The sequence below is a fragment of the Pleurodeles waltl genome, chromosome 5, assembly GCF_031143425.1.
Source record: "Pleurodeles waltl isolate 20211129_DDA chromosome 5, aPleWal1.hap1.20221129, whole genome shotgun sequence".
Classification (NCBI taxonomy): Eukaryota; Metazoa; Chordata; class Amphibia; order Caudata; family Salamandridae; genus Pleurodeles; species Pleurodeles waltl.
In genome coordinates, this window is record NC_090444.1 from 1,658,361,915 (window position 1) to 1,658,384,521 (window position 22,607).

A 22,607-nucleotide genomic window follows, 5' to 3' on the forward strand; every position below is an offset into this window, starting at 1 on the left:
GGTGGTGCATACAACAGGCTTCTTCTAGTCAGGGCCAGGCACCAGAACCTTGACTTCAGGAGCCCAAATGTCCACTCCACCACATTTTATGTCCTGTGCCCTTCATTGTATGCCCACTCTTCCTCTGTTGTCAGGTTGCCAAAAGGAGTCATCACCCATGGCTGGATGCCGTATCCTTGGTTGGCTGCAAAGAAATGTGAGAACATGGGTCTGTCATGCATATTTTTGGTGTCATGTGTGCCATGACAGATGTTAGTTTTAGGTAAAGTGGTGACTCAGACTTGCATCTGGTATTGTGTGTGCTCCTGTTTTGTAGAATGGTTGCACTGGTGTGTGGTGATGGGCATTACTATCATGGGTTGCGGCTCTGGAACCTGGTGATTGTCAAATTAAATCTGGACTGTCAGTTGGACCATGCAAATTATGTGTTGTGTTGTCCATATTTGAGGCTGTGTCCTATTGTTAGTGGGACATATCACCTCCTTACACCACAATTTGTATTGACACTAGGGTAGCACTACAAGGCCAAACTCAGGCCATCATGTTTACAATGTGGCACAACGCATGCAGTGTGACACTTAGTGACCCTTTGTGGCACATTATGCCTGTGTCAGCTAACATTTGTACAAGTGTAAGATTCACACAATAGGAGGTCTAGCAAAATTGGTAAAGAGGATTCTCCAAGCTTTGTAGACACTATTTATCATAGACACTTTCAACACCTGCACAGAGCAGGCATTAGAAGGGGGCACACCATTGTTTTGAATGGGTCTGTCGTGGAGTAACATAGATGGGATATCAGTCTTATGAAGGTGATATGGGCTACAGACGTCAGTACAGGGGATTCAGTTTTTCTTTATTGTTTGGATTTATAAGTGAGGAGATACAATGTTATGATTTGTAGCGCTCGGATTCAGCAAACATTTTCCCACTTCTTCTTTTCTCTCTTCCTTAGGATCCCAGAAGCTTGGTGGTGAACGACGACCCCCTCGGACAGAACAAAAGGAGTCTTGGTCAGGTAAGTGAATTTCTTTTTTTTCTTTTTTTTATGTGATTACAGATGAAACAAAGGGGGGGAGAGGGCCTGTGCATGTGAGGTAAAGGGAGATAGTGAAGAAAGAAGAGATCCAAAACACCCTTTTTTACAAGATATAATATCCCCCAGTGCTTGTTTCCCTTTAATCTCCTCTCCTCTCTATTGCCTCTTGAAGCCACTTCCAGTCCCGGGCTCGTACCTGAGAAAGCCACGTCCCTCCTGGGATGTGGTGGGAGGGTTCTCAGTAGTCTGTGGTTTCGGAGCTGCTCTCGGTGTCGTCTGAAGCCTCGGATGGATCCACTAGACCTTTCCTCTCGCTGGCTTCTTTAGCTGTACACACGTCTCCTCCCGTTGCCATCGTGAGGCTCCTATTTTGCTTCTCAGCTTCCGCAGTTCTACCCTGCTCGGCTTCTTTCTTTTGTATGCCCTCTCTCCCCACCGACTCCCGTCCTTTGTTCCTCTCGTGCCGTCCGCACCAGAGTGGAACTTCCAGGTGAACTTCCTCCTTCCCTTGTGCCCTCGGGGTACTCTTGTACCGGCCCTAGGGTTGGACTTAGGAGAACGCTGTCCTTTGCCTCAGGCACTTCCCTGTCACAGGGTCCCTATGTACTGTGCAGAAAATGGTCAGGTATGTTCTCAATACTCCCACAGAGTCCAACTATTGCATCCATTACTTGACAGTATTGCACCTACTCTGCACCATGGTGTGTCATTTATTGTATACAGGGCCCACATGGTGTCAATAGGGTGTGGCAAAGGGGCACAATTACAGTGGCACTGCTGTTAATGCTGCACCACATTCGTGACATGTGGCCCTCAGTCCCTTCACTTTAGACCCCCAGATGAGTGATGATCTGGGACTTGAACCTATTTTGTGTGTTGTGGCCATGACACAGGTGTTGTGCCCTGTGTGTAGCATGTGATTCTCACCACTTTTCCCTTGGAAAAGCTCCCATGTACACAGTTTAGTTGTTGGCGATTGCTGGCTGCTATATGTATCTGCATGTGGATCATGGGCCCAGTGTGGCACCGTTGTATGGTTTGGTTAGAGATGCATGCATGCGTTTTCAGACAGTTGTGTGACAGGAGAGGGAATGATTTTTTTTCTGCAATGCCCTGCATCGCATGACCAGTCCTGCTAAGCCCAATGTCTCCTCATTCACCTGCATCTCTGGCCTCTCCTTGTACACTGTCTTGTGGTCCTGCTCCCACAATGCCCTGTTGGTACCCTGGTATCATGTTAGGGAGTTGTGGAATTACCGGGTATGATTGTAGGAGTGCTGTGAGGTGTCCAGCCCTGTGGTCTTTTCATGGCTGGTGATGTTGCATTCCTATGTGTGTAGCACAATGCACCAGACAGGTGAAGGTGGACATAAGGTACATCTGGTATGTTTAGCTGATATGTATTTGGTGTTGGCAACACTTGGGGGCATATTTATACTCTGTTTGCGCCGGAATTGCGTTGTTTTTTTGACGCAATTCCGACGCAAAACTAACTCCATATTTATACTTTGGCGTTAGACCCGTCTAGCGCCAAAGTTCTCGGAGTTTGCGTCATTTTTTAGCGTGGACACCTACCTTGCGTTAATGATATGCAAGGTAGGCGTTCCCGTCTAAAAAACTGACTCCAAGGCATGTGCGTTGTATTTATACTTCCAGGCAAAAATGACACCCGGGAGTGGGTGGGTAAAAAAAAAATGACGTACAGGCGCCTTTACGCCGTTTTTTAGCGCCTGGTCAGGGCAGGCGTTAAGGGACCTGTGGGCTCGGAAGGAGCCCAGAGGTGCCCTCCCATGCCCCCAGGGACACCCCCTGTCACCCTTGCCCACCCCAGGAGGACACCCAAGGATGGAGGGACCCACCCCTGGGACATTAAGATAAGTTCAGGTAAGTTTTTTTAAAAAAGAATTTGTGGCATAGGGGGGCCTGATTTGTGCCCCCCTACATGTCACTATGCCCAATGGCCATGCCCAGGGGACAGAAGTCCCCTGGGCATGGCCATTGGGCAAGGGGGCATGACTCCTGTCTTTGCTAAGACAGGAGTCATGTCAATGGGGGTTGGGAGTAAAAAAAAATGGCGCAAATAGGGTTGCGGCGCAAATTTTGCCTCAGCCTGACTTGCCCCATTTTTTGGCACCCAAGCTCCATTTTCCCCTACGCCGGCGCTGCCTGGTGTACGTCATTTTTTTTAACGCACACCAGACAGCGCCGGCGGCTAACGCCGGCTAACGTCATTGAATAAATACGGCCCCCGCATGGTGCTTCAGAATGGCGTTAGCCGGCGCTAATTTTTTTGACGCAAAACTGCGTTAGCGCAGTTTTGCGTCAAAAAGTATAAATATGGCCCTTGGTGCTGCCGGAAGCTTCTGCACTGTGACATATGTGGGGCTGTGCCTACATGTGACTTTCTTTACGTTGACATGGCCAATGGCATTCACATTGCTGAGCCATTCCTTGTTAGTTGTAATGGATGTGGGATCTGAAATGTAGTTGTCAGCCAGTGGACACTTGCAGTGGTTTGGGCCCAGCTTCTGTATGCAAAGGCGACATAGCTCCACCTGTCCTTCACATGGTGTGCCAGTCAGGTTGTGGCTGTATTATGTACTTATGGGTGTGTGTGTGTGATGTGCATTGAATGTGGTGTCGTGTAGTATATGGCATATGTATTGTTGCTTGTATATCTTTGTTCCCCTGTCCATGTGTGTTTATTATGGTAGATGTATTGTTTGTCCTACAAGTTTGGTGGGTTGCCTGTGTAACTATTGATATGGTGGCTTACCTACAAGTAGGCCATTGCCATATTGTCCATCCTGGAACCGCTTGTTGATGGTGAAGTGCTTGAATATGAAGGCCTCATGGACGCTGCTCGGATATTTGGCTAGGATGTTTGTGAAGAGCCCACGGTGGTCCACAATGGCCTGCACATTTACAGAATGGGTGTGTTTGCGGTTCCTGTAGAGGTGTTCTGTTGCAGCAGGTGGCACAAGTTGAACATGGTGCAGTCCATTGCAAGCAGCACATGCGGGAACCCAGCAATTTAGTAGAAACCTTGCTTGATTTCCCGCTGCAGTTGCTGAGTGTTTGGGAAGCAGATGTGGGGGTGTGAGGCATATGACTGTGTCCAGAACCTTTGGAAGGAAGACCGAGAAGGATGGCTTGGAGATACCACCCATCTTTGTGCCAGTTGTCTGGAACGATTCTGATGTCAGCATATGGAGGACAGCCAGGAGTTTTGTAAGCGGTGGAATAGTTTTTGGAGTTTCCACCCTTGCAGTGATGTCTGGTGCAGTGTGGTACAGCAGGTGTACAATGGTCTCCCACTTCAGACGGCAGGTCCTGATGACATCTTGCTCCCCGGATGGTTGTGTGCTTTCAAAACATCCTCTCCTGCCTTCTGCGCTGCCTTTGTGGCTGGTGTCATGGTGTTTGGGTTTGCTGCAGTGGTGCTGGTAGGACCTGTTTCATCGTTGTCAGCTACGGCATGTGCCAAGCTGGAGCATTAACACTTCTATATTGTCCAGGGGATTGCCAATACTCCTTCTGTGTTTTTTCTTTATGTAGTTGTGTGTGTGCCTCATTTTAACACCTGGTCTGACCAGATGTGAAATTTTGACGCTAAATAGGACTTTGCATCATTTTTTGGGACCAGGTCCTTAATATGTGTTGTTTTTGCGTCGGACAGTAAATATGACGCTGGAGGGCTTGTGTAATTTTTTGGGAGGTAACGCCTATCTTGCTTATCATTGTTGCGAAATGATGCAAGGTGGGGTGGTGCTCCCAAACAATTACGCAAACTCTGATATTTTGTCGCTAGATGGGTCTAGCGACAAAATATAAATATGGCTTTAGGTTAGCGCCGCTTTTGCAGCAAAATAAATGTTGCAAAGTTGCCTCTACGTTTCCTTCAATACGGGCCCATGGTCTTCTTTTTCAGAGATCACAACCTTCAAATTACGATTGGCTCTAAAATCTCTTAAAACCACTGTTAGAGCTGACATACTTTAGCATGGTTTCCCTTGACCTTTTGCCGTCAGACCTCCTCCTTTTGCTGATTTCATTTTTGCTGGCCATAGGATTCTGCACTCCTTACCCCTGCTAGCCAGTGCTAAAGGCTTGTGCTCTTTCCCTCAAACATGATGACTTTGGATTCTACCCATTTGGCATATTTAATTTACCTATAAGTCCCTAGCAAAGTACATTACCTATGCCCAGGGCTTGTAAATTAAATGCTACTAATGGGCCTGTATCACTGATTGTGCCACCCCCTTAAGAAAAAAAAAGTAGCCCTCTAACCATGTCTCAAGCCTCCCACTACAGAGTCTGTGTGTGCAGTTTTACACTGCCATGTCGATCTGACAAAGTAAAACTTTTGCCATGCCTAAATCTTCCCTTTTCATACACTGAAGTTATCCCTACTGCAGGCCCTGGACATCCCAGAGGGCAGGGTGCAATATTTGTAACAGGTAGAACATGTACTTTTAAGTTTCAGATGTCCTTGTAGTGAAAAAAACTCCCAAAGCCACTTTTCACTACTGCAAGGACTATCTCTCTAATAGGGGTTACCTTATTAAATTTTTTAAGTGTAAGTCATAATTTGGAATATATTGACTTTTCAAGTTTATTGTCTCTGGAATCACAATTTGAAATCACAACTTACAGTGAAGTTTGATTTTAAATTGCAATTCTGTAAATGCCACTTTTAAAAAGTTGGGATTTTCTTACGTTATCCATTTTCTGATCTAACCATGCCATCTGGGTAACCCTGGACTCCATCTTACTGCAAACTATATTCATTGTTTATATGAAAGCCACTGGGAGATCTGGTGACCAGGTTTGAGGTGTCTATTCATCAATACTCAGATGACACTTGATTCTGCTTTACAGTGTCATCTGGAGTCACCATCTTCCACCTGCAGGGTTGCCTAGAGTCAAATGAAGCTTGAGTGGCAAGAGCTAGCCTCATGTTTAACCAGAATATGTTACTTTTCCTAGTGGTCAGACTAATACTCACACTCAGTCTTGGCTTTTTCTGCATACCCTAATTGGTATCGTACCTACACTCATTCTGCAAAATCTTTTGGGTTTTCTCTTGATTGAAAGTTACCTACTAGAATATACATCACAACGAAGGCTCAATCTGCCAACTAAAATATTCTCCCTCATTTCATTAAACCGCTTTGGGGGCATGGCTTGCACCTCTGCAAAATAGCAGTCTGATACATGAGCTCCGGACCCCATCAACCTTTATTGCAAAATATGGCCTGGCCATCATGACCTAGCAGCTCTCTTTTGGGCTTATCTGTCATCGGACCATCCCCTTTATGCCTTCCGGACCTGGTGCCGTGTGACAAAACACTGGCGAGCAATCTACCAAATGTACGACATTGAGTACAGCGCTTGCAAAATGGTGACTGTGATCAGTGAGCCTTTGGAAAAAAGAACAGATGATGTACGGAATACTGAACAATGCAAACATTCACCCCAGTAACAAAGTTCTGCATTTAGTTCAATGTTTTTTTGCCCACCTTGCCACCCAAGTTTGGACCCACCCCTATGCAAATCAGTCTTGACCCTGTTCCCCATAGGAACAGTCCAGCCCGAACTGCTAGGCGAAGCCTTACATGGACCAGAATCAAGTATTCCGGGACCAGTTTCAGGGTATCACCCCTCATCAGCCAGGCTTGCTTGAATCCAGTGGCACAGTGAGCACAGGAACATTCCGAACATACCCTTCCCACTTACGGTGACAAAAAAAGAAAGAACAGATGATTGATGGAAAGCTGAACAATGCAAACATTCACTCCAGTCACAAGGATCTGGGTTTAATCCATCGTTTTTTTGCTCACCACGCTACCCCAGTTTAGACCCAGATGTATGCAAATAACTATTGACCCTATTCCCAACAGGAACAGTCCAGCCCGAACTGTCAGACCAGGGCCTTCCTGGACCGGAATAAAGCATCCTGGGACCGGTTTTGGGGTATTAGCCCTCATCAGCCAGGCTAGCTTCAATCCAGTGGTGCAGTGAGCATGGGACCAACATATGGGCATACCCTTCCCACTTAGGGTGACAAAAGCAAAAATAAATTGATGATGGACGAAATGCTGATCAATGCAAACATTTGAGCATCTGACGGAGTCTTCGGTGGTCCTTAATGGGATATGTAACTCCAAGAACTGCGCTCATCAAACATAACCCATTTTAAGCGCTTACAATGAACTGATGTGGGCTACGACATACAAGTTAGGAGATCAATGGGACATTTTCCTATAATTGGCATTCCAAGTAATATCGAGCTATGGGCAGACTGTATCATCGGCAAACAGAGCTTATGTAAATCAGGGAAGGGTGCTCGCCATGCCGATAACCACAAGAGGCCCATTGCTGCCATGAATGCTTCTACTTTCTGCCTCCCTTATGCCTCCTACATATAATGAGCTGCAACTCCATGTAACACTCTTACCTTTGTAGCACCCGTAGACATGCAGAGTTTTTTGCCTTCCTGCAGGGATCAGCTCATGTTTCTTCAATATGGGGTGCTTTATTCCGTGCTTTTGCCCATGATTATGCCATTTTAATTCTTGATGTTGTTACATCAACAATTGTTATATATAGTGTTTCTGATGATGCGCTGGATGATGGAATATTGACTTCACAATTTACTGGTGAATGCCTTGCAGCCTTGGTGATCTTATTTTACACTGCTTAACTCCCTCATCTCTTAATTACAACAACCATAGCATTTTATTTGCTTGCTGATCATACACCGACTTACCCATACCGCGCGCACAAGAAGCATTCTGGTCTCGCTGCTGTCCCAAGCTCAGTTAATACCTACTTACTATTATTAAGCTTGTGAACCTTGACCCTTTGGCTGTATCATCATGTCAGAACACAGAGGCAGGAAGGCATGAGAAACTAAAGAGCCTTAGGACTCAAAACCCACAGTGAAGCGCCCCAAAGCTGATCCACCTATTCAAGACTCGCTGGTCTAACCTAAAGTGGATATGTCTTCTAGCATTGACACTATTATTCAATGCTTGGGTGTGTTACATGACCTTGTTCAAGAAACTGAAGTGAATACAGATGCTATGCACCAAGATATTCAGGGGCAGCACTCTGATTTTAAAGGGCTTACCAATAGACTCACAGCAGGCAGAATCTATGATCAGTGCCTTCGAAGATACGTCTACATCAACGCAAGAAGGATTGGTCTCTTTCTCATAAAAATTACATGCTGTGGAAATGAGCTTGCACAGCTTGAAGATCATAATCGCAGAGGGAACTTAAGTATATTTGGTCTTCTGGAAAACCTAGAATATGAAGCCAACTCTTGCACCTAAACCACCTACTACTTTACCCAACTCTTCTGCAAGCCTGAGGACAATGATTTTCCAACCTCTATGTCATCGCCAAACTGAAAAGATTCTTGCCCACATGCGGAAGGAACAGAAAATTCAAGGGAATGGGACTAGAATATCTATTGCTCAAGACTACTCTAAAGACACAGTGACCACAAGGAAAGGTTTTCTCGCCTTTTGACAATCATTACGCGAGTGCTCTCTCCTCTTTTCCTTTGTGGGTCCAGCCAGATTCCATGTCCTATTTAAGGGTAAGCATAGGGTATTTTCCAGCTCAACGGACCTTCAAGTCTCTATAGGCAATGCTACCCACACTGACATACTGATGTGAAGTGTTGTTTTTCGAACTGTTTTTCTCTCTGCTCTTGTTCAAATGTTTGAAGAGGATGAATACTATACGTAACGGACTCACTGTTTGCTGTTATGTTGCACATCCCAGCATGCAAGCTGTACCTCTACTCATATAATGTTTATTGTTATACTGCCCCTTTTTTATGATTATATACTTGGTTCTCTTTGACGTTACTTTGAGTGCTTTCGAACTTCATTAGTTTGTTCCTGCATACAAATAAATATCATCCCATTTATTTTACAGAATATTTTGTTGTTCCTCTGTCATTCCCATGCTGTATATGTGATACGGTTTGTTACTATTATGTGGGCTAGGCTTTGACATTATTACACTAAATAGGTTGGACTGGGATCTCACGAGCTGCAGGTTTGCCAGCCATGGCCTTCCTCCCCCTAAGTAGAATAGGGTGGGGAAATGCATACTCTTTGCATTTCCAGGGTTGGTTTGAGGGAGGCTTTGGGCTTGGGAATATATTAATGTATATGTTTTTGTTGTTATTTCTCTTCTTACTTTCTTCTATTTCCCCCTCTATCCCCTTCTTCTTTCCTTCTTTTTGGTCCTTTTATTCTCTGGATCAACTGAACCACAATATGAGCTCTTACCACTTTAGGGAACTCATTGGATTATTTCAACCATATCTGTGAAGAATTACACACACCTCAGACTACTGCATTCATCTTCATACAAGATATTATTCTATTTACTGTCTTGGCATTTGTTCTGCAATATACAGAAGCATGGTGTGCCCAATCTGTTGACAAGTCACGGGGTTGACTTATGTGCCCGTGTATTTTCATAGGGTTTCGATCTGTCTTAAATAAATATTATATAACCTCAGGGCTAACTCGTACACTTATTCGTCTTTCTGATCACCACTTAAAATTCTCTCCTTAAATTCTAAGGGTCTCAATCACCCTTTGAAATGTCAGAAAATTGCAGATTACTGTAGCAACTTGGGTGGGGATATCAAATCTTTACAAGAGATACATCTTGAACATAACAAAGGTGCCCAATTCTACTCCTTCTGTGTGGCTGAGGTGGAAATTTCTTGGACCATTGACAAGAAAAATTGAGTCATTTTTGCTGTCCCTTCCCATAACCATGAGCACCAGGGTTGTTGGCTTATAATGCAGGTTCATAAGAAGGATACCACTTTTGCTATTGTAAACATTTATGCTACAAATGATAACTCTGTAGAAATTTGGAAGGTGCGATAAGCAGTTAGTGGAACTTCCTAAGGATTTGGGTCTCATTATAGATGGTGATTTTTAACTTGCCAATGAATGGGAACCTTAATAGAATCTCAGCTCACAAATATAGAGGTAGTAGATCACACAGGCAAATGAAAATATGTTGCAAAAACCATAACTTGATTGATATATGGAGATTATGCAATCCATCAGGCAATGACTACTCATTCTATTCCCCACCACACCACACTTTTTCTCAAATAGATTTAATTTTGATCAGCAAGCAACTCCTCTCTTTGGCTCATAACCCTATAATAGAACCAATACTGCTTCCTGACCATGTCTGCAAAACCCTTACTATCATTTTATCTGAGCTTTCCTCGCCCCCCCCAAACTTTGGCAACTTAATGATGACCTCTTGAATGATGGTACCATTGTAGAAACCATACACAAAGCCATTATTCAATTTAAAGATGAAAATGCTTCTGAGGATACCTCAGCCATCACTCTTTGGGACACTATAAAAACAACTCTCTGAGGCACACTTATAAAAATTGCAGCTATAAGAAATAGAATACTGAATTAACAGAAGGCGGATTTTGAATCTGATATAAAACTACTATCCGAGTGAATTAGACCTTCTGTGGGATCCTCTGAATTGCCAACATTACATAATTGGCAGTACGTTTCTAACAAAATTCTAAGCTTGATGGCCTAAAAATGGTGACATCTAAAGCCAACATTATGATCAACAGAAACAATGAACTGAAAATGCTTACAAATTATTTGACATATACCAAGAATAAATCCGCTGTTTCTGTGATCAGAAACTCGTCCGGGACCCTTGCTACTTCACCTCAGGATATACTGAAGAAGTCCTCATTTTTATGCATTTCAATACAATCCAGAACATAAGATCAAACCTGAGCTCTGCCATAAATACCTTGCCTCTTGCACTCTTTCACACGTTTTACAGGAAAACTAGGGCCCATATTTATACTTTTTGACGCTAAACTGCGCTAACGCAGTTTAGCGTCAAAAAAATTTGCGCCGTCTAACGCCATTCTGAAGCGCCATGCGGGCGCCGTATTTATGGAATGGCGTTAGCCGGCGCAAGCAGACCGGCGCTGCCTGGTTTGCGTGGAAAAAAACCACGTAGACCAGGCAGCGCCGGCATTGGGAAAAAATGACGTTAGGGCGTCTTAAAATGGGGCAAGTCAGGTTGAGGCAAAAAAATCGCCTCAACCCGATTTGCGCCATTTTTTTACGACGCCCAGACGCCATTTCATGACTCCTGTCTTAGTAAAGACAGGAGTCATGCCCCCTTGCCCAATGGCCATGCCCAGGGGACTTGTGTCCCCTGGGCATGGTCATTGGGCATAGTGGCATGTAGGGGGGCACAAATAAGGCCCCCCTATGCCACCCAAAAAAAAGTAAAAAAATATAAAAAATAATACTTACCTGAACTTACCTGAATGTCCCTGGGTTGGGTCCCTCCATCCTTGGGTGTCCTCCTGGGGTGGGCAGGGGTGGCAGGGGGGGTCCCTGGGGGCAGGGGAGGGCACCTGTGGGCTCATTTTGAGCCCACAGGCCCCTTAACGCCTACCCTGACCCAGGCGTTAAATAGTGGCGCAAATGCGGGGTTTTTTGACCCTCCAACTCCCGGGCGTGATTTTTGCCCGGGAGTATAAATACGACGCATTTGCGTCGCCGTCATTTTTTTAGACGGGAACGCCTTCCTTGCATCTCATTAACGCAAGGAAGGCGCTCACGCAAAAAAATGACGCTATTTGCCAATACTTTGGCGCTAGACGCGTCTAACGCCAAAGTATAAATATGGCGTTCGTTTTGCGCTGAATTTGCGTCGAAAAAAACGACGCAAATTCGGCGCAAACGGAGTATAAATACGGGCCTAGGTATCTCTTAATGCCCCAATTGATATTGAGGAGATACGCAGGGACATTGGCTCCTTTAAAGCCTGGAAAGCTCTGGGACCAGTTGGCTATGTGGCTAAATTTGATTAAACGTTTGTGGACCTGATTGGATCCTCTTGGTTCCAATTCTGAGCAATACGCAAAATTGGGTTGCATATTTGGTACCACAACTGAAGCCACAATAGTTGTCATACCAAAATAGGGGAAGGATCATCTGGATGTTAAGAATTATTGACCAATTACCTTAATCAGTATAGATTGCAAAACATATGCCAACATTTTGGCATCACGATTGGAAAAGATCATATTAACACTGGTTGCACCCTCCAAGGCCGGGCTTTTTGAAGGGTAGGCTGGCAGCAGATAGCATTGGACTATTTTGTCAATTACTTGATAAGGCCAAACATGTTGACTCCCCAACTACAGCATTAGCAATCAATGCAGAAAAGGCATCTGACAAGGTTTCTTGGGTCTTTCTTTAGTTTGCCTTAGAGAACTATAATTTGAGTGACAATTTCTTTGCATTATAATGGCATTATATGCTAATTCAGTGGCAAACGCTATGCTCAATGATCAGGTCTCCACTCCAGTTAGCACACTGTATGAGACAAGGATGTCCACTAGCTCTGTTGCTGTTCTTATGAGTCATTGAACCCCTGTTATCCTCACTCCGATGTAACAATAATATTAAAGGGATACATTTTCAATATGGCAGAGAGATGGTTGTTGCATATGCAGACGATGGGGTCATTACAACATTGGCGGTAAAAGCCACTTACCGCCGTGCAGAAGACCACCAACACACCGCCGCGCCCACGGAAATCCGCAACAGCTATTATGACCCACATCCCGAAATCCGTCAAAATTCAGACACCCACACAAGTCCGCCACACCAAAGGTCAGTGATAAACTGGCGAAAACAAAACCTCCACCGTCACGCCAACAGAAATACGCCCATGCTATCACGACCCACGAATCCACGCGGCGGTCTTTCAACCGTGGTATTCCATTGGCGGTACACACCGCTGCACTCAAAATACACACACATCTCCAAAACACCACCACATTGGATAATTCGAAAGACACACACCTGATACACATACACATACCACTCCCACACACACAATACTATATAAAACACACACCCACATCACCCACAAACCCCTACGACCACAATTGCGACAGAAGGCCAGAGAGAGACACTCCAATCTACAATCAAGCATCCACAGGCACACAACACCATCACCCACATAACGTTCACACACAAAACACCACACACCACTACATATCACCACACTTATCACCACATACACCACCCCACACATCACCTACACCACCCCATGGCACGGCAAAGACACACCAGGTTCTCGGAGGAGGAGCTCAGGGTCATGGTGGAGGAAATCGTACGGGTAGAGCCACAGCTATTTGGCTCACAGGTGCAGCACACCTCCATTGCTAGGAAGATGGAGCTATGGAGAAGAATAGTCGACAGGGTCAACGCAGTGGGACAGCACCCAAGAAATCGGGATGACATCAGGAAGAGGTGGAACGACCTACGGGGGAAGGTGCGTTTCGTGGTCTCCAGACACAACATCGCGGTACAGCGGACTGGCGGCGGACCCCCACCTCCTCCCCCACAACTAACAACATTGGAGGAGCAGGTCTTGACAATAATGCATCCTGAGGGCCTCGCAGGAGTCGGTGGAGGAATGGACTCTGGTAAGTCAAATCATAACTATCATATCCCCCACCCTACCTGCATGCTATCACAGACCCCCACCCTCGCCCCCACCCCTATCACTCCAACTCCTCACAAATGTATCAATATCACAAACCACCCATCCCAACACCAAGCCCTGCATGCAAAAACAAAGCATGGACACCCATCACTAAAGCATGCACACTGCACATACCCATAACGCCCCCCTCAACCATCATCACACAAGCCCACACACAGGAGTACACGGTCACCCACCCATTGCACACCATGAAACACACAGATGCAATAATCATGCCTTTCCACCCCTGCAGGACCACTACCCAACGTCACCAGACAGGAGGGTCCAGACATCTCCACCCGACCCACAGAAGAGGCCCACAGTGATGACAGCAGCTCTGTCCAACTGGACCTAGATGACCAGCCCGGACCATCGTGGGCCTCGGGACAGTCGGTTCCCCTCACACAGGCACAGCCCACCACAGACCTTCCACCCTCTGGTAACACCAGCACAGCACCCACCCAGCGGGCCCATACCTCCGTCCCCAGGACACGTCAATCAGCTGTGTGTCCACCACTACAGGGAACCCACGATAACCCACCACCCCAACAACAACAGGGACCTGGGGGCAGTGGTAGTGGGCACACGGTCCAGGGGACGGAGGCACAGGAACACAGGGGAACTGGGAGGGCTGCCGTGCGACAGGGGGCGGACAGGCCTAGGGAACCCACTCTCCACGAGGCCCTCTCCTCCATCATGGGAGCATACCACCACTCCCAGGAGACGATGGCGACGGTCCTGGCCAAGTTTCAGGAGACCCAGCGCCTGCAGGAGGAACAGTATATGGGCTTCAGGGAGGAACTCAGAACCATCAGCACCGCCCTGGGCACCATCGTAGGGGTGCTGAAGGAGATACTCAACACCAGGAGGGACACTGTGGAACTCCAAGGGGCCCCTGACACTAGCCAGGACGATGAACTGTCCACCACCTCCGCCGGCACTAGTGGACAGGAGGCACCGCCACAGGACCACCACACCAGCACCCCACCCCCTGCAGACGGAGAACCACCCCGCAAGCGGTCCCTGAGAACCAGGAACAAGACAGAGCATGATGCCAAGACCCCCGCCAAGAAATAAGACCACCCTGATTGTCATCCTACGTTCCCACTTTGTAACCCTGTCCATATTGGAACTGCCCCAGCTCCACTTCCTATGCCCATAAGGGCAATGCACCTGTGAGACTCATAGACTGGACTCTGCCATGGACAGTCCTCCACCATCACCCCTCACCATTTTACAACCCCCCTCCAATATTTAGCACTGCAATAAACACCCTTGAAGCACAAAACAACCTGGAGTCAGTCTGTGATTTCGAAAATTTATATTAGCAATGACAGTGACAAAATGCGTTCTCAATTGTAATGACAACATACCTATGTCACACATCTCAAGTCCATGAGGAATCTATGCAGATGACACACATTGGAAACCACACCTGTGAAACCGTAATGGAAATGTACAACTCAGTTACCATATACTGGTTGAAATCGACAGACAGGATAGAGGTAGAAGTGTGAAAGTACTTGTAGTAGGGAGGAATGTTTTCTCACCTGTGTGTCACTGGAAATATTGCTGGATAACTGAGTCCCTGTTGTCAATGTCTTCTTCCTCTGCTTCCTCCTCATCACTGTCGACAGGCTCCACAGCTGCCAGAACACCGTCATCTGGAGCATCCTCCTGCAGAAAAGGCACCTGGCATCGCAAAGCCAAATTGTAAAGCATACAGCAGGCCACGATGATCTGGCACACCTTCTTTGGTGAGTAGAATAGGGAACCTCCTGTCATATGGAGGCACCTGAACCTGGCCTTCAGGAGGTCGAAGGTGTGTTCTATCACCCTCCTAGTCCGCCCATGGGCCTCATTGTAGCGTTCCTCTTGCCCTGGTCCTGGGATTCCTCACTGGGGTCAGTAGCCATGACAGGTTGGGGTAACCAGAGTCCCCTAATAGCCACACCCGGTGCCTCTGGAGTTGACCCATCACATAAGGGATGCTGCTATTCTGCAGGATGTAGGCGTCATGCACTGAGCCAGGGAACGTAGCATTTACCTGGGAGATGTACTGGTCTGCCAAACATACCATCTGTACATTCATGGAATGATAACTCTTCCGGTTCCTGTACACCTGTTCACTCCTGTGGGGGGGGGACCAGAGCTACATGGGTCCCATCAATGGCACCTATGATGTTAGGGATATGTCCAAGGGCATAGAAGTCACCTTTCACTGTAGGCAAATCCTACACCTAAGGGAAAACGATGTAGCTCCGCATGTGTTTCAGAAGGGCAGACAACACTCTGAACAACACATTGGAAAACATAGGCTGGGACATCCCTGATGCTGTGGCCACTGTTGTTTGAAATGACCCACTTGCAAGGAAATGGAGCACTGATAGCACCTGCACTTGAGGGCGGATTCCTGTGGGATGGCGGATTGCTGACATCAGGTCAGGCTCCAACTGGGTACACAGTTCCTGGATTGTGGCATGGCCAAACCTGTAGGTGATGATTAAATGTCGCTCCTCCATTGTCAACAGGACCACCAGCAGTCGGTACACCGGAGGATTCAACCATCTCCTCACATGTCCCAGCGGACGGTGCCTAGGAAGGACAACAGCGACCACAGAGTCAAACAACTCAGAGGTATGTACCCACAGTCTACACAGAACACGAAACATAATCCAAAAAGTTGTTTGTATGTGTGTTGAGTCTAGGCCTAGGTATGTGTGACGCAGTTGAAAATGACGCAATGTGGGCCCCTGAAATGGCGGCTGCCTGACCTCTAAAGTGGGACAATGGGATGTGAGGTAACTGCGTTGGTGTTGTACACCGTCACAGTAGGCGGTCGAAGAGCGCGGCGCAATGCTGCATTGGTTAACATTGGACCCTATGGGTCCCAGGAGCCAACGACGAAGTGCGCTGGCGATGATAGTATGCACCGCCGCGGACGTCACCACCGCAGACGTCACCGCCGCGGACGTGACCAGCATTTTCTATCTGTTCAATCACTCGATACCTGATCTGTGACAGGAGAGGACCTACACTGCAAGTGCTGCTGTGACCTCGGTCTGGAAGAGACAATGGCTTGTGCGTCTGGGGAAAGGGCCCCTGCCTTCACTGCAGAGGAGTTGGAGAAGCTCGTGGACGGGGTCCTCCCCCAGTACACGCTACTCTACGGTCCTCCAGACCAGCTGGTAAGTACACAGGGAGCATGTTGTATGGGCTATGCCTGAGTGGAGAGGGCTGGTTGTAAGAAGGAAGGGGCCACGGTTCTGCGTGCATGATGGACTGTGAATGCATGTGCCACATGGCAAGGGTAGGGATGGGGGCCACTCACTTCAACGGTGCAGTTGCTAATGACTTCTCTTCTTCCCCTGTACATGTCATGTAGGTCAGCGCCCACCAGAAGAAGGATATTTGGAGTGCCATCTCCAAGCACGTCCGGACCCTGGGGGTCCACCACAGACGGAGCACCCACTGCCGTAAAAGATGGGAGGACATTCGCTGCTGGAGCAAGAAGACGGCGGAGGCTCAGCTGGAAATGGCCTCCCAACGTGGGAGGGGTGCCCGTCTGATCATGACCCCCCTGATGTTCCGGATCCTGGCGGTGGCCTACCCGGAGTTGGATGGGCGCTTGAGGGCATCACAGCAGACACAAGGGGGTGAGTATCAGCACATTCTCCTATCTATACGCGCAGTGGAGGCGTCTGGGTGGGGGAGGAGGACTGTGGGTTCCCCTAGGCCAGGGCGAGTTCCGTAGGCTATGCCCCTCCGTAATGCAGGCCATGTGGCACTCCACCCCACCTCTGTAGAGTGCCAAGTACAGGTATACAAGCCCCTGTGTCATCTATGTGTGCAGATGTCGACCATAGCCATGTAGGCCATATCCCAGGGACTGCATCTGTAGAGTCCAACAGCGCAGCGTAGTGCAGGGGGCTGCTGTGTCTGTATTGTCCGCCAACGGTAGCGGTAAGCCATGCTCTCAACCGGTCTTTCTTCTGTCGTCCCCCGCCTTTTTGTGGTCTCCCTGTTCTTGTGTGCATCAGCATCATCAGGCGGAGGTACAGTGGCACCGGAGCACGAGGGAGCTGCATCCCACATGGCCATGGAGGGCCACACCACGGACTCAGAATACACCAGTGGGTCGGAGGGCGAGGGGAGCTTCACGGCGGGGACAGGATCAGCAACCAGCGACACAGACTCGTCTTCCGATGGGAGCTCCCTTGTGGTGGTGGCAAAATCTGTGCCCCCCACTTCTACAGGTACAGCCGCCACCCCGTTACCAGCACCGCCCTCCCAGCAGCCCCTCAGCCTTCGCCCCGTGCCCGCTCACCCAGGAGGGTGGGCATCACCTTCGCCCCAGGCACCTCAGCCCCTGCCCCTGTCACCTCTGCTGCCCTCAGTGAGGAGGCCATTGGCCTCCTCAGGTCACTCACTGTTGGGCAGTCTACCATTTTGAATGCCATCCAGGGTGTAGAAAGGGAATTGCAACACACTAATGCATTCTTGGAGGGCATTCATTCTGGTCAGGCTGCACTTCATCGAACCCTGCAAACTGCGGCCTCAGCACTGATGGCAGCCATTGTCCCTCTGTCTAGCCTCCCCCCTCCAACTTCCTCCACCCAGACCCAATCCCCTGTACCCTTGCCTATCCCAAGCACACCATCAGACCAGCATGCACACACCTCACCACACAAGGGAAGCTCAGGCAAACATAAGCACCACACATCCCACAGGCACTCACACAAGCATCACACACATACAGACACACCAACATCCACTGCCTCCACTGTGTCCCACTTCTCGTCATCTCCCTCCTTCCTCCCAGTCTCGTCTACACTCTCACCTGCATGCACTACCACTACAGCCACTAGGTCCCGCACCAGCACACCCACCACCACACCCCGTTCACATACACTTACCACCCCCACTACCCTTTACACGTCCCCTGTGTCCTCTCCCAGTGTGTCTGTGACTCCTCCTCCCAAAGTACACAAACGCAGGCACACACCCACCCAACATACATCCACCTCACGACAGCCTCCAGCGCATGCACCTGCACCCAAAGCCACAAACGTTACACCTCCTACAACCACCTCCTCTTCCTCCACTCCCAGACCCCCTCCAGCTACCTGTCCCAGTGTTCTAAGAAACTTTTCCTGACCAAGCTTGACCTCTTTCCCACCCCCCCTCCAATTCATAGGTCCCGTACTAGCACCACAGCCAAAAAATCTCCAGGACCAGTGGTGCCTGTTGTTAGAGGTATGTGGAGTGCACCGGGCACCAGGGCAGCCAGTGTGACACGGAGCCACAGCACAGCCAGTCCCCCCCCTGTGAAGCACCAGAAGTTGGACAGTGCCCGGCAGGCATGGGGGAAGACTCCAGCCAGCAAAGCTGCCCACAAGGGTCCCGGGGGGAGTGTCCACTCAGCTGTGACTCCTCCCAAGGTGGGGAAGGGGCAGAAGAAATCGCCAAAGTCTGGGAGGAGCAGCACGGCGGAGAAGACCGCCATCATACCCGCTGCCCAGGAGACCACCACCAGCCCAATCGTCAGTGGCCAGGAGGTCACCGCCAGAGTCAGTGCCCAGGAGGGCAGCCCGATCGTCAGTGACCAGGAGGCCACCACCAGAGTCAGTGCCCAGGAGGGCAGCCCAATCATCAGTGGCCAGGAGGCCACCGCCAGCCACAGCCCAGCTGCCCAGGAGGGCCCCGGCAGCCACAGCCAGGCTGCCCAATGAAGGACCGCCAGCCACAGCCCAGCTGGGCAATGAAGGACAGCCATGGCAAGCACAGCTGAACAGGTCAGAAACTTCAAACTCAAGCACCTCTGAACAGGACAAGCACTGCTGAACAGGGCAAAGACCGCCATGGCAAGCACCACTGAACAGGGCAAGCAGCCCTGAACAGGGCAAAGACCGCCATGGCAAGCACCGCTGAACAGGGCAAGCACCGCTGAACAGGGCAAAGACTGCCATGGCAAGCACCGCTGAACAGGTCAGAAACTTCAAACTCAAGCACCGCTGACAGGGCAAAGACCGCCATGGCAAGCACCGCTGAACAGGTCAGAAACTTCAAACTCAAGCACCGCTGAACAGGGCAAGGACCGCTGAACAGGGCAAGGACTGCCAAGTCAAGCACCGCTAGCCCATGAGCGGCAGGAGCCGTGACGCAACTGGGACCGTCACGGGGAGAGTGATGCACTCTGGGCACCAGTCCCCCTCCAGAACCAGTGGAGAAAGGCATCCACTCAGTCTGTCCTGCACAGGATGAAGCAATCTGGGCACCAGTCCACCTCCAGAACCAGTGGAGACATGCATCCACTCAGTCTGTCCTTGGCAGGATGAAGCACTCTGGGCACCAGTCCCCCTCCAGAACCAGTGGAGACATGCATCCACTCAGTCTGTCCTGCACAGGATGAAGCACTCTGGGCACCAGTCCCCTTCCAGAACCAGTGGAGACATGCATCCACTCAGTCTGCCCTTGGCAGGATGAAGCACTCTGGGCACCAGTCCCTCTCCAGAACCAGTGGAGACATGCATCCACTCAGTCTGTCCTGCACAGGATGAAGCACTCTGGGCACCAGTCCCCCTCCAGAACCAGTGGAGACATGCATCCACTCAGTCTGTCCTGCACAGGATGAAGCACTCTGGGCACCAGTGCCCCTCCAGAACCAGTGGAGACATGCATCCACTCAGTCTGCCCTTGGCAGGATGAAGCACTCTGGGTACCAGTCCCCCTCCAGAACCAGTGGAGACATGCATCCACTCAGTCTCTCCTGCACAGGATGAAGCACTCTGGGCACCAGTCCCCCTCCAGAACCAGTGGAGACATGCATCCACTCAGTCTGTCCTGCACAGGATGAAGCACTCTGGGCACCAGTCCCCCTCCAGAACCAGTGGAGAAAGGCATCCACTCAGTCTGTCCTGCACAGGATGAAGCACTCTGGGCACCAGTCCTCTCCAGAACCAGTGGAGACATGCATCCACTCAGTCTGTCCTTGGCAGGATGAAGCACTCTGGGCACCAGTCCCCCTCCAGAACCAGTGGAGACATGCATCCACTCAGTCTGTCCTTGGCAGGATGAAGCACTCTGGGCACCAGTCCCCCTCCAGAACCAGTGGAGACATGCATCCACTCAGTCTGTCCTTGGCAGGATGAAGCACTCTGGGCACCAGTCCCCCTCCAGAACAAGTGGAGACATGCATCCACTCAGTCTGTCCTGCACAGGATGAAGCACTCTGGGCACCAGTCCCCCTCCAGAACCAGTGGCGAAAGGCATCCACTCAGTCTGTCCTGCACAGGATGAAGCACTCTGGGCACCAATCCCCCTCCAGAACCAGTGGAGACATGCATCCACTCAGTCTGTCCTTGGCAGGATAAGCACTCTGGGCACCTGTCCCCCTCCAGAACCAGTGGAGACATGCATCCACTCAGTCTGTCCTTGGCAGGATGAAGCACTCAGGGCACCAGTCCCCCTCCAGAACCAGTGGAGAAAGGCATCCACTCAGTCTGTCCTTGGCAGGATGAAGCACTCTGGGCACCAGTCCCCCTCCAGAACCAGTGGAGAAAGGCATCCACTCAGTCTGTCCTGCACAGGATGAAGCACTCAGGGCACCAGTCCCCCTCCAGAACCAGTGGAGACTGTTCTCCACTTGAGAGACTGTGGCTTTGCACTCCCCAGGATGTAACAATGGGCAAACCACCCACTGTAGAGACTTGAGAGACTGTGGCTTTGCACTCCCCAGGATGTAATAGTGGGCAACCCACCCACTGTAGAGACTTGAGAGACTGTGGCTTTGCACTCCCCAGGATTGAACAGTGGGCAAACCACCCACTGTAGAGACTTGAGTGACTGTGGCTTTGCACTCCCCAGGATGTAACAGTGGGCAAACCACCCACTGTAGAGACTTGAGAGACTGTGGCTTTGCACTCCCCAGGATGTAACAGTGGGCAAACCACCCACTGTAGAGACTTGAGAGACTGTGGCTTTGCACTCCCCAGGATTGAACAGTGGGCAAACCACCCACTGTTATCCACTTGAGAGACTGTGGCTTTGCACTCCCCAGGATGTAACAGTGGGCAAACCACCCACTGTAGAGACTTGAGAGACTGTGGCTTTGCACTCCCCAGGATTGAACAGTGGGCAAACCACCCACTGTAGAGACTTGAGAGACTGTGGCTTTGCACTCCCCAGGATACATCAATGGGCATGGAGCCCCCTCGTGGATCTGGCGTGGTGCACTCATCGGGCTGAGGTGCCCCCCCTTCCCCCTGAGGTGCCTGTTGTATTTCTATCTGATGCCCCAGCAGTGTTCTCTCCATTTCTGGTCAGGTATCTTGTGTGGGCCTCGCCCATGCATTTTGGGCCCAGTGGTCCACGGACAATGACTTGTACATTACCTGCACTACTATTCGTGGTGTATATATTGTTTAATATGTATAATGTGTAGATATATATATACATATATATATATATATATATATATTTATATATATATATATATATATATATATATATATATATATATATATATATATATATATATATATGTATATCTTGGTTACTGTATTTTGATATATTACAATGGTTCCACTCATTTCCTTTGGTCTTTGCATTCTTCCGGGGGGGGGGGGGGGTTGGGGGTTGTTACTGTAATGTTTGGATATGCATTGGTGTGTGTGTTGTAGTGGGTGAGGGTGGGGGTGGGGGTGGGGGTGTTGCATGTGTGTGTCCCTGTCTTTTGCCTCCCCCTCCCCTATGTCGTAGGTGTAGTACTCACCGTTGTCTTCGCCGCCGGTGTTGATGACCGTCGTACAGGAGATGTTTAACCATCAAACACATCAATAATTTAGATATAGCCCACACACGTCCTATTGTACTAGACACTGTTGCAGCTCTGTTGCAAGTCAATAAGCTTTTTGTCAACTGTAAGTTGGGTTCACTACTAGCTTCCATGTGGCAC